The 12,371-nt window shown below is 29.7% G+C and overlaps 1 protein-coding gene across 1 annotated transcript in view; it reads right to left on the minus strand.

Moving 5' to 3' along the window:
- The window catches only part of LOC116770634 (neuroglobin-like), a 49,416-nt gene extending 48,609 nt beyond the window's left edge, over window positions 1–807 (minus strand). Inside the window, exon 1 of the mRNA XM_032662189.2 lies at window positions 721–807. The gene's annotated coding sequence lies outside the window, so the exon portion shown is untranslated. The remainder of the gene's footprint in view (window positions 1–720) is intronic.
- Between the last annotated feature and the right edge of the window lie 11,564 nt (window positions 808–12,371).

The raw sequence follows: 12,371 nt of genomic DNA on the forward strand, positions 1-12,371 counted from the left end.
ATAAACAGATTCTCATTAAACATAAACTTTTAATCTCTTCATTCTCGATAACTTGGAGATATTTTCGATCCTTACCTTGGCCTTCTCCCAAATATAACGTACTTAGAACATTTAAGTATCCTTGGTTTGCTTGATCGCATTACTTTAAAGGGTAATTTCCATATGAATATATATCTTTAAAGAATCAATTCAAGTACTAACTTTATGACCTCATTTTAAAATTAAGTTTTCCTCTCTGTTCACTACGTACAAATACTTTTTATATGATTTTCTCAAAAATACTTTTGTAAAAACAAAGTTTACGAATAGTACATATAAAGAAAATGTGAATTATGTCGTACAAAATCGAAATGCCGATAAATTATTAAAGTGAAATCATGTCTTTAAAGGAAATTCGATTTTGATTTAAAATTATATATGTATAAGTAAAAATATCTATCGCATTATATTAAGTATTATAGAAATTAAATTTGTATTCAATATGCACATTGCATAATTGACTTGAGCCCCGCTTCAATGGAGGTAGAGCTGTGATAATGGGACCTATTACTTTATAGCAAAACCTACCAACAATTACCCATAGAGAAAACAGCTATAGAAAAAAAGATTGGTCAGTACGTACTGAGATAATACTTAAATGGATTATTTCAATAAATGTATGAAAAATCTAAATTGAAATTTAAGTTGTGTTTGTAATATGTAAGAGCATTTAACACTTACATGTGAAATCCTTGAATCACTAAACAATAGTTTCGTAGTATAAAGGCGTCACCACACGTGCGGTCCAACGTGACGCGACTCACCCACTGAAAGTGTTTCAGTAGAGCAAGTTAGATCGTGATCACACTGAGTTGAATTTTCAATGTATTTTTTCTATATAATATATATATGTGAGTGTGGAAATGTTGATAAATCAACAAATATGAACACTACATATAAGCAAACACCTTATTTATTAATGACGTATAAATATAATATGTTCTATGTATTACATGACACTGAATGTCAGATTTTAATTTCCTAAGACATTAAAGTAATCGGAGGTAATGATTCACTGTACATTTAAAGTATGTAAATAATCAAATATTAGGTAGTATATTTTAAGAAAATTAAAGTACAATTAAAAACTTATTTATGTGTATAAATGTGTATTGTTTTTCAGATATTTTAATCTATTTATTATAATGATAATTATTATTTATGGATATTTGGAAAATATTAGGTCATGGTCACATGTTCTTATATATAATATCCCAGTGAGTTCCAACTTTACCTAGATGTTATAAGGTGTGGGGATTGAAGCTCATTGGGTTGTGAGTGTTTCGTTTATCACGGTTCGTTCTCTCGTTATTTTTGTGACATACATACATACATTATAAAAACTTATACTATGTACTTTCGGATAGAATTGTATTTCTCGTTTTGAAAATATAATATAGTTAGAAAAAGTTTTAACTTTATAAAATTAAATTAAATTAGTACCAAAAAAAAAGTATTTTATAATTTCTGTATATACATAATTATTTTTATAATTATGAATCTCTAATTTAAATAATGCTATATATTGAACAAAATTAATTCAATTAATAAGTTTATGCGATATCTTGTTTTTTAATCACAATTACCCAGTGTATTACAAACCTACGTATGCATGACTAAAATGAAGAACCAATGAGTTGTAAATGTTTTACAACACTATCACTAATGTTCACACCCGGTTATACATGACATTTTAATGATAAAAATCTACTGGTAAACCCACTCCAATCTAAAGTAAAACCCTACATTTTAACAATCAGTTCCTTACAAACACTTTTATAAAATATAATATACATGTAGCATTCATTTGTTTTAAACATTACGAAAAACATGAGGTAAAACACATGCTTTGTGTTATCAAAGAGAAAAATCTTATCAATCATGAGCTCTTTGAAAAGAATATAAAATGATTCTCGTAACGTATTGCGCTACTTAGGCGTAATGATGATAACAGAGGCTCGGATAACAGTAACATTAAAATGAGTTTACGAATACTTCAAACGAATAGTATCAAAGTTTTCAATTAATTCCGACGGAGATACGAATGTAAGATGTGATATACGAGCGGATAACCGACAAACTGTCGGTTTTATCGTTCAGGACTCAAACTTGTTCTAAGGATAGTATATATAATAGCAACTGAGTTGAAATTTATAACTGAAATCTCTTTAAATGGTTACAGAGCATGAGTAATGACGATGTTTCGAGGGAAACTCTTACTGGAATAGCACTTATGTTAATGTAAGTACATTTTAATGTTGGATGCTATATAATAATAGCAAAACTACATGAGCTGCAACTCATGCAACTAGGTTGATCTGGACAATACACTCTCACAGAACATATGAAGTACATACTACAGCATTAAATGAATTTAAAAGCTTTAAGTAAACATTATTTCACTCTCTCACCAAACCTGTGTTTCTTTGTTCTTTAACTTCAAATTATCCCGTGGGTGACATCGCTAGCTGGAGATGCTAGTGTTAGATATCAGTTGTGAAAATGATTAAGTAATCTGCAATATATTATTTATGTCCAGGGACGCTTCCGACATAACGGCTATTTAGAAGTAGTTAAAATTTAAACAGAAATAAGTCAAGTTTTGTATAATTAAACGTAGCAATATTCACATGTTTAGAAATTAATGAGGACTCTGAATATATAAAAAAACAATCACGGAGATATTTATTAGTAACAGTTTCTTTACAATTCAATAGTCTTAATAACGTTTTCAATTTATTATGCTTAGAGGTTATTTTATGTAAAAAAATTTAAATCAACATCTTATTATGAGAAATAAGCATTTATAATTATTATTATCAGACTTCAAACCAAAGCCAAACCGAATCTAAATGTACAAAATTCCTCCAAATCCTTAATCTGTTTCCAGCAGATCAAGAACACAAACCTCTCTTTTGTTTGGCACAGTCGGTTAAAAATTACATTTAACTTAAACAAAGAAGCAATCAGATTTCTAAGGTAGTATTTATCTCTGTGTACTGTGGGAACTTCGTAATAATGCTATCTTAAACTCGGCCGTTAATTAACTTTCTTAATTACAACGAAATTAAATACCGACGTGGGAATATTATTATATCTTGAGATAACTTTTAAGATCTTAACAACATTACCATATTGCAAACTACAGTAGAGTTTGAGTGGTTACTAATCGTCTCACTTTATTCATATATATTTCAATTTAATTACTCTTTCAACAGGTATACTATAATTCTTATTAAAATAATACTGTTTTTTTTTTGGGTATCATTTGAGAGTATGAAACTAAATTAATATAATTAATTACACTTATTCAATTTTATATAAAACACTGTTCGGTCTATTGAAAAGAATGCAACTTGGGCTAGCGATCCAATTCAATTTCAACTTTTAGTGTAAGCGATCGTTAGTCCTAGACTAAAGAATTTGCCATCCCATTGATTTTTCATGTGAGAATTTAAATAATGGTATAATTTCATGATTTTTATATTTTGTTAGACTCATTAACTGTGTTTAATTATACTTAAATCAATAGTACCTATTTGAAAGTCTGTCTTTTTTTTAAATTAATTAAAAACATAATATATCGTCTTATATTTTCAATATGAATTAAAAATCAGATAAAAATTAAATCTTATATGTAATTTAAGTAGTACGCTTGAATAGCCAAACCTTTTCCACAGTATCGGAGGATAGTCCACTTGATTCTCCTCGGTCATGCGAAAAGACGATCTTAAAGGTAATTGCCCTGAATAGGTTTAGCGGCGCACGGAAACGACTTTAACATAGGAATATGTTGTTACTGACAATGTTATAAAGGCTATGTTATGTTACTCACTTTTAAATATTCATAATCCTACTATGCTTAAAATTTAATATCTACGTATACAGACGTTGTTTTTCGTAATTACCGTTCAATAATTATTCGAATTTTTCGAGTATTTTATTACTCTACACTAATGAACTCTGTAGATTGTCTCCAAAAGCATTTAACCTTTGCAAAATATATAAGTAGGCAAAACCTCGGACATATTGTATCAATTTTATACAACATAGTTTCACTTTGGTAAGGGTGGAATTGTTGTTTGAGACGGGTAGGAGTAACGATCAATCAGCAGCGCTAACAATGCCAGAATAAATAGCATTGAAACAGTAACTTCGCGTATTGAACGAGGTTACCTAACGCTTAATCGTTTGTAATTAAATTTCTGACATACATAACCCATTATTACTCTGAAGCTTTCACAGCGAACATTGAACACATTAGAAATTGTTTTTGGTTATGAAAAGATTTTTATAAAATTCAATTAATCTTTTAGTAGGTCAGCTTAGTTCAGGCTGCAAAAACATATAACTTTATTGTCGAAACGCTCGTTAAACATAGTTCACTATCAAGCAGCTGAGCTAGGCATGTTTACCATCACTTATATTTATCCTTACTTTCAAACATAACTTAAATTACTATACGATTTATAATATTAACGAGACTGGGGTTCCGTATAAACGGTTTAATAACATCAAGCATATATTTTTGTGTGTGATTTTTTCGAACTCTCCACGTCATTATACCGTCTGCCGCACTTTATCAAGCAAACCTCGTTTTCAGTGATCACGTTCCCATCTGTCGACCCAGTTTTTTTTTTGCTAATAAAACCGCCAGTTCAATACTAAACGATTTAACACATCAATCCAACAATCCCGGTATCATAGGAACCCGGCTGACCTAAAGCTTTTAACTCTAATTATATTATAGTCAAATTTTAATTGTCCTGTAAGTGTTCCGTCTTATTTCACATTTTAATTAATTACTCTACGTTACATTTACTGTCCTACCGTTTATAAGATCTCAATATCGTTACTTTGGATCACAGAAGCTTATTTTTTATCGTTGACCCGTCTAATTGAGCGTAACCTCCCAAAATATACTCATTACTTAATGTTTTAATAGTCCTAAGATACAATTAATCACAGTCCCTTGTATTTTATTGTTTTCATGTAAAACAAATACATGTACCTAATGGACTATTCCTTACAACAATATAATGAATATTCTGAGTTATAAAAGCGAGGGAAACTTTTGATTTTTATTACAAAAATTGTTACGTTGCAGTAATTTACCAAGTACGATTTATAAAATTTCAGTTTTTACTGTACTCAAACTTTTTATATGAAACAAGGAATTCTGTTAAATAATGAGTCAATATAAGCTATGTTTAAATTCAACGTTCTTGTACTAGTAACTATGTAAATAAATTTTCTTTATAGCTTGCTTACACTTTATATTCAAATTTATGGAAAACAAGCGGAATATTAAATTAAATCTGAATAATTTTATATACATTCATTATTTTAAATCCAACCGGACATATACATCTTATTAAAAACGTTTCACGTAAAAAACTCAATGGTATCAAGTATTTTGCAGTTCAGCAGGAACTTATTTCTTAAACACATATAGTCTTAGTATTATATTCGTTACTTGAGGCTTGTGTACTCGAGGCTATCTTTGTTCACGGGCATCGAATAAAAAGTTAAAAGAAACGCCCATGGGTCACGAGTTTATTTGTCGACTTTACGATGAACCTTTGCAGAAACTTTTTTACATTGATTATATACATATATAATCATTCAGAATAATTGAATATCTTTTGTTTTGCAGAAAAAAAAAAATTATCCAATCTATATCTGTAGTCAAGAAAACATACTCTCAGGTTTTGTATTCCTTAATTTATTCAACAAATTATGTTATTTTTCACTCACCAATAATAGCGACTATTCAGAACTAGGGCGTGGTGGTGCCTAAGTTTGTTTTTATTTTACTTGTCGTAATAATCAAAATAGTGTTAATAATTAAACCTTTCCACAAACAATGACGCTCTTCGTCACATACAATAATATTAGTGACATTATTATTATTAATAAAGTGTCATTTAATTTTTAACATCATTATAATAGTATTTTTCTCCCTATCCAGTGGAAAACTAAGGAAGTATTAGGTTTTTTTGTAGAAAATTAATCGAGTGTACATTTCCCTCGCATATATTTCGCAAGTTAAAAAGGACGAAGAACAGTACAGGAATATAAAGTTAGAAGCACCCTGCAGGTCCCTGAGGTCAGTATCCTTTAATTTACAAAGTGCTTTGTAAAAGTCCCGTATATTTTTACAGTTGAGTAATGCACTACAATTTTTGTTTTCTTTACTTAAACAGTTTTAAACTGTATATTTATGTCAGTGAGTAAAAAATATATCCGTATTTTGTAATACGCTTGCTCGCTTCCTTATTCTATTTATATATCTAATAAAAATTACTTCAAATTTCCTTAATTTTAATGTTAATTTTGATAATGACATTGAGGTTGTTGCTTGTACACATTTAAATAGAACTATGATTTACGGATATACTACGGACATTTATTATTTCACACTTCATCAGTGACAGTTATTCTTGTTATTTGTCATCTGTAGTCAATAGTTTCTTCAGTAGTATCTTCAATATTATCTTCAGCTCTGTAGTGTGCTTACGAACATGGCAATTTATATTTTTGATGAGGGTATGCCAGGTGTAAGATAATTGCCGGCCTTGATCTCTGTTCCAATAAATATATATTTTTTATTTTAATAGATTCTTAGATTAATCGCGGTATATAAGTGCCTCTACGAGAGAGGTTCTGCGGTATGTCCAACCATATGCAATGTCTCAGCTGGCCCATTATTTGTTCACACGACGCTGACTTCTTCGTACGTATATGTTCTAACCCTTGTACCGATGCTCCTCTTGGTTTGTGCGATGAATGACAAGCGACAGTCACAATCAAATTTGTATACACTCGTTTGTGGAAAAGGATATAGCTCACTTTTTATGTTATTTACAAAAATTAAAAAAGCAATCTTCTGTTGAGGGAAGGTGAGATAAAATTATCTGACAGGTGTCCTAATTTTTCGTTATATACAAACCACAAGTCTATAACTTTCGTCCATAAAAGTTTAGTATCATTCAGAACAGGGTAACTGTGTCTTAAGATCTTTAAGTTTGGTCACGGACAACTCATTCAATGTTTTTGATGAGTATCTTAAATTGAATACAATTACAAGACATCCCCAACATTTAAATGAGGTTATTTTTTAATTTCTGAAGCCTCGACATTTAATCTGGGTATATCTGTCATCACGCCGAATCTCTTGTTTGTTAACACTTACATATATAAGAACGTAATGGCTCGGCTTGTCTGGTGTATGTTCAGTCTGTTAAAATCAATGAATCTATTTTTAATGTCCGAGGTATGTTTCTTAATTCTGATTTCAATTTTTTTTTTTTTTTAATCAAACGCACGAATAAACCACGACCGAAGTCCAAGTTTATATACAACGATTTTTTGTTGAGATATGATATACTTAACTAACATATAGGATTCACACATTTTAAATGAATACTCGCGAAAGTCTTAGATTTCACACATTTTTCTAGTTCATATATTATACCTATATAATACATATATAATTAATTGAAACTTCATATTTGCTTATGTGGCAGGATATCTATCAAGTATGCTTGGTTCTTGCGATTCTGGTCACCTGCGGCAATTGTAGATAAATAATGAGATAAACTTCCTTATGATGCTGCTTACCCTACGCGTTTATGAAACTTTGAACGATAGAGTTGACAAAAAGAAAACGTAACAAATCAAATAAGTTGTATTTTTATTCTAATGAATTACAAGTAATCACTTTAGAAGTGACAGCAATAGTAAAAATATATATTTATTTATATATTTAAATACGAAAAATTAATGGCAATAAACCTGCGGTTCATAATTTTAACTTTTAATTGTTCTACTAACGTTACATAGTAAGCTCTACCGCACTTCGGATGTCACAAAGTATTATTTCTAATTTATATCAAGATGTTCCTTATTTATAAGAGCATTAACAAAATACAGCTGAAGTTAATTTCTTCTTTAAATTGCGACGGCAGTAGCTGGGTCATTTATAATGACATAAAATACAATAAAAAGACAAAATCATATGTTTTTAATTGTTAAGATGTTGGTTGAGTAACGACTTTCAGAGATATGTATTTTTTATAAGGGGAGGTACCTTTTTTAGGTATTTACATAATATAAATATGTGTTAATTTGTAAAGGTGTTAAATTCAAACAAAAATATGGAGTATTCTCATGGGTACTACATTTTTAATATAAATATTCTGTGTAAATTTTTAATGGTCTTTATTAAAATTTTAATGGTCTTTTCTTTATGTTGACACAATTTTAGAAGTGAAACTTTTTATGAGACTTCCAACACGGTTGTGTTAGAAGTTTAACGCTTCTGGGAGGGAGGGGGAGGGGATAAAAAGAGGCAGAGCGAGAGGAATTGCGTGGCGCAATTGTAAGTAATGTGTATAAATTTTGTCTCAAAGAAACACTAAAAATTTCTTAAAAATCAATTTCTACCCTTTCTGTATTCATAGCAACATTACGAAGTTTCATTCTTCCCTGCGGAGAGACTCTACGCACAATTTTTTTTTGTGACCATTTGCTGCGACTGTAGCAGCATTTCATTTCTTGTTGGTAGAGAGCTCTTAAGATGCCGAATATTCCGTCTTAAGTGCTTCATTAACACGTTGACGCACGAAGGTAGACACAAGGTTCTTGAAGAAAAACAAAAAAATTACAAGTTAGAGATGTCTTAAATAAAAGAAAACTGTAGCGGTAGACAATCTTTAATTTAATTTCTTGTATGTTCTTTATTCAAATGCCCTAAGTATATCTGAGTTGCTTTTTTTCAATACTACGTTATTAAAACAAACAAACATCGAAGTGGGTCAACAGGTTAGAATTCTATCCACTGAACTCATAAACAACAGAAATCACCTTAAGTGTTGATATCAGTAAATCAAAATACTTATGATAGACCAGACAGAGTGACTCCTCTGGGTGACAACAAAATGCACTTCAAAGTCACTGTTGACTGGATCCCTAAATTTTAACTTTTTGTATTCTGCACTCCAAAGTCACTGTTGACTGGATCCCTAAATTTTAACTTTTTGTATTCTGCACTCCAAAGTCACTGTTGACTGGATCCCTAAATTTTAACTTTTTGTATTCTGCACTCCAAAGTCGCTGTTGACTGGATCCCTAATTGTCACTCTTTGTATTCTTCACTCTGTTGAGTCACTCAAGTTTACTTATGAAAGCACTAGTTTAAGTGCAGATAGACACTAATTTAAATTCAACATTTAATTTCTCAAAATCAATGATTGTAATCTAATTTTTTTAGATTTTATAAGAAATCGAAACTATGAGGTATTTTCCATATAAATTTTCCTAACAAAATGAACGTATTTATACACCTTTCTTACCTGTTCTATATAAATTTTAGAAGTCAAACAATTTCCTTTCTTTTCGTGTTACGACACAATAAATATGTCCTGGGTCGTTAAGATAGCCCGATTCAAAATCCGTTTCTTAGATCAGCAGTTCATCACCCTTATCTGATTACGTTGTCTTTATAGACTAAAGGTGCTGTTTTTTTTAGAAATTAATGAACTCGAAGTAGATCGTAAAATCCTTCAAACTGTAAGCTGTATACTATCTAGACACTACTACAAGAATAACATTTAATACAAAAATAATCTTAAAAGCTTCGTGAGAAAGAAAATTTTCAAAATATTTTAAAATTATTACTATTACCTTACATAGGCATTTCTATAATTTATTTCTTCTCATGGAATATATATGTCATTGATGCAAAAAAGAACCTGACAAACATAAGTTTATCTGATGCAAAAAATATTAATAGCTTAAGAGAGTTAATTGGTTTTGTTCTGATTAACTTCTAATATAAGTAATTAACAGAACAATATATATTTACAATTGATTTAAATTTATATGTTTCACTTCTAAGTTTCATGACATAGAAAAACATCAATACAAAATCGACGTGACAGTAATGATTGTATACACATGGACAGACAAATGAGAACGTGAATATTGTTTGCGAGTTATTTACAATGATAACATAGTGATCGTTATATACAGACGTTCACTATATAATACATTATTTATAAATTATTTAATTTATATACTTGTTTTGAATAACACGGAAAGCTTGCTATTTTAATACCATCAATATCCAATTTTCTAATAAATCATTTCAAGAATTGATTACAAGTTATCAATCTTTTCAGGACAGTATAATCCTTCCAGCTTTATTCCTGGAGAGCAAAACTTCAGTACAATACTATACTTTCCGTTATGTTAACCCTAAGCAAACTTCTTCCTAATAATATCCCTATCAAAACTAAAATTAAAATCAGCTTTAAAACTATGTAATTAAAATCTAGAGTATTCGTTGTTATTTGATCGCTGAGAGTACGGAAGCTCTGATTTAATTAACTTTTGATCCAGCATCCACCGTAAATCCGCTCTTAAGTCACCTGTTACTCATAGAATTTTATGCTTTCAATTAATTCATTTATTTTTAAATTAAAATAATCTACGGCTTTGAAGTTTAATTTATAAAACAAGCCTTCCATAACCTGTGTCATCTGCATTTAAGACTTAGGGCGTATTATATGGCTTTATACGCCTCACCATCTCATACCGACAATTCCTTGATCTCTTTTATTTAATGTGTGAGAAAATCCAATGCCTTCTGCCTACCGATCAAAACAAACGTGGATACACCTGATATAACTTTATTTGTTATTTATGAAACAATACCATCTTGCCTACACGTGTTCGCTTTCCTTAAGGGGGACATACATTTTTCAAATAAAAGAAAAAAATGTGTACACCAGTTGTATTTTTTTAAGTTAATCGTAAAAGTCAATTTAGAAAGTTAAAATATCTAAAACTAAATCTTTCTTTTTATTCATCTATCATAACTCTATTTTTTGTCATTTTTCTGTAGGTCATTTTAATCTTTCCAACGGTATGACTATTTTAACACACTTTAGCATATAAACATATATCTTATCTCAATCCAGTATCAATCAGATGTATTGTAAAAATAACAATAAGAAATTTATATGGGGAATAAATTACTATTTGTGTAATATTCCTTAACCTTATTTATTTAGTGTTTAATGTTTGTCATTAACATATTTTAAGTAAAATATTACAATTATTTATTAATTTTAAAATCCATAGTATAGGGCTCGTTAGCTGGGAACCGAGTCCTTGGTTACAGCTCCACTGATCGATTTAAAGTGCTCTTTAAGGTGGGTGGATGATCACCGAAGCAATCAAGTTGTTTACACACTACGTTCTTAATCACGCGACGTGTGCTTTCCCTTACAGTCTATCAGCTGAGAGAATCTTTTTTGTGTTGTAAACAAACCTATTAAAATATCAAAAGTTATTTTTCCATTTATAACCTATAGTAAATTAATCCAGGATACCTTGACCCATAATGTTTTAAAATTCCACTGTAAAAATCCTGACTTAATACAAATACTAAGGTCTTTTTTTACTGTTAGAAAGACGATAACTAAAAATAATGACAAAAATTAACGCACCAATAGAAAATTATGGAACCGTTATTTATTTTGGTATTTATTAACAGGAGAAGCGATTTTTGGTTATTTTCCATTAATTTCCCTTTTATATTTATAATGAGACAAAATTCAATTTTATAAAGTGTCATTAATTTCTTTATATTATTTGTAGTTACGAAATTGGGTTTAAATTTTATTGCTATAGATAAAAGAACAGGCGCTTCGTTTTTATAAGAAAATTAATGAACACAATAAGAAAACGTTAAACGAAATATACATACCTTTATATAATATTTATATATATTTAAATATATACATGTAAAATATTTCTAAGACAAAGTTTATGTGTCAATCAGGAGTAACAGAAAATCTGGGAAACGAGGTCAGTAGGGATCCAAGTATATTATGAAAAAAAAGTATTTATGCTGCAAATATTATTAGTAAAACCAAGTCTGGATGAAGTCTGTGATTATTTATATACTAAGAATATGAATTAAAAATTATGACGTCACAAATTTAACGAAATAAAGTAGATACTCGTAATGTTGCAATTTTCCAATGGTCGTGTATAGGTTTTTCAATGCCTTGTCCCGCTGTAAGATATCAAAGGCATGCATTAATGATAAATAAAAAAATATTTCGCTCCCCGAGTACCTGAAATCAATACAGAAAATTATTCCTAACATTTAGACCGTTGTTATTCATACAACGCTATCCAAAGCTAGCGAAGGTTCCGGTAAATGCTTTTACTGGTGGATATTCAACTGAGGTTCAAGGAAATCTTTAAAAGCTTTCAAGGTCAAAAAAAATATTCTATTGCAATATTTTTCATAATTT

The sequence above is a fragment of the Danaus plexippus genome, chromosome 7, assembly GCF_018135715.1.
Source record: "Danaus plexippus chromosome 7, MEX_DaPlex, whole genome shotgun sequence".
In the NCBI taxonomy this organism is placed as follows: domain Eukaryota; kingdom Metazoa; phylum Arthropoda; class Insecta; order Lepidoptera; family Nymphalidae; genus Danaus; species Danaus plexippus.